The following is a 1,881-nucleotide window of genomic DNA, read 5'->3' on the forward strand; positions in this document are numbered from 1 at the left end:
GAAGGATTAATGGAAATTCTATGCACTCTAACCCTGTTAGTAGTAAAGGACCCTGTTCAACTCAAGGGAAGATGGTAGTGGCCCCAGGAGAGGGAAGACGGCAGGAGGAGGAGAACCAGGATGGTGACAGTGCAGCAGTCACCACCAGTAGCAATACCAGCCCCTGCTATCAACTTGCATCATGATTCACACTGAAGTCAACAGTTGTCACATCTGTTCTGTAATATATAAAGTAATTACTACCTCAGATTGCCTGCTTTTCCACTAAGTAGTAGATTCTCAGATAATGCCTAGGTATTTTTCAATAGTAAAACATTTGGCAAAATATGCCACATGTTTTAAAAATGTATACACCTCATGGTTTTACAATATACTTACACTGAGAAAAATTAACCAAGATGGGCAGATTCAATACTAGCAGCAAATATTCCTAAAATAAACAGTGGAAGTAATATACAATTACTTTTTTTATTGTTTGGCATTCACTGAGGGTACAAAGAATTTGGTTACACTGATTGCATTTGTTAGATAAAGTGGCTCTTATAATTGTGTCCCGCCCCCAACAGGTGTGCCACACACCATGACCCCCCACATCCCTCTCTACGCCCCACTCCCCACTCCCTCATTCCCATACCCCCCACCCTGTATTAGCTCAGCTAAACCCTTCATATTAGAATTAAGTACACTGGATTCTTCCTTCTCAATTCCCTAAGAAGAACGTGTTCTACCGCAATCCAGGTTAATAGGAAGGATGTAAAGTATCTACCTTTTTTAGTGGCCAAATAGTATCCCATGGTATACAGATACCACAGTTTATTAACCCGTTCCTGGGTTGGTGGGCATTTAGGGTGTTTCCACGTTTTGGGCCATTGTGAATTCAGCTGAGATAAACAGTCTATTGCAAATGTCTTTATGATAAAAGGACGTTTTTCTTCTGGGTAGATGCCCAGTAATGGGATTGCAGGATCAAATGGGAGGACTAATTTGAGTTCCTTGAGGATTCTCCATAGTTACATTTTTGAAAATAATTAGAATCTCATATTATACACATATTATGCCAATCTAATAATTTTACTCAAAAATAATTACTCCAAGACAGAGTTGGCCGGACTGGGGCTAAAGAGGCGCCTTGTCCTCCAGTCTCTGCTCCCCTCTGGTCCCCACCTCCTGTTCCGCCTTCCGACTTCCGCCTGCACCTGGCATAGGTCACACAGCCCCTTCAGCCATGCTGGCCCGGGGCTCCAGCACCAGCTCAGGTCACGCCCCGCTGTCCTACCCTGGAGGCCTCTAGCAGCCACCGCCATGGTGCCAACCTCTCCCCGCCCAACACGGTCAATGCTCAGGACCCGTTAGAGCCCCGCGCCTGCCTCTGCCCAGGGATTCCCTGCACACGAGTCTGGCGAGTCTGCATGGACGAAGCTCACACCAGTATTCCTGAGCTGGACAGTGAGGCAGCCATGTTACCTGTCTGTGATGGACATGAGGGGACGAAGTGGCCCTGTGTTGTGCCATATACCTTCCTGATATCATCAGATGTCAGAGGGTACACAGAAGGTGAGCTGCCCAAAGCTTTAGAAGATGCCTTCCCAGGATGGACGCCAAGCTGACCACGAAGGAAGCCAAACAGGGTGGACACAGATTGCAGAAGACCCACTGAGGATGAAGATGAAAAAGCAAAAGCAGCCGAGGAAGGTGATGTGGACACAGAGGAGGCTGCGGGAGGAGCCTAAGACGACTGGTGAAGAGCCGCCGACTCGCCCAACTCCCCGCAAATCTGCAGCTCGGACAGGCGAGGATCATGGGGAGGTAGGACCTGGGGACCCATCTAAGGAAACTCCTCCACGGGAAAATGGCCCCACAGCCAAGGCCAACGCAGCCTTC

The 1,881-nt window shown here is 48.1% G+C and overlaps 1 protein-coding gene across 2 annotated transcripts in view; it reads left to right on the plus strand.

Annotated features, from left to right (window-relative positions):
• The window catches only part of LOC111721727 (UDP-glucuronosyltransferase 2B31-like), a 15,796-nt gene that overhangs the window by 2,817 nt on the left and 11,098 nt on the right, over nucleotides 1-1,881 (plus strand). The window lies entirely within an intron of this gene.

This window comes from Otolemur garnettii, unplaced genomic scaffold, assembly GCF_000181295.1.
Source record: "Otolemur garnettii isolate 467f Iridium unplaced genomic scaffold, OtoGar3 scaffold00191, whole genome shotgun sequence".
Taxonomy (NCBI): Eukaryota; Metazoa; Chordata; class Mammalia; order Primates; family Galagidae; genus Otolemur; species Otolemur garnettii.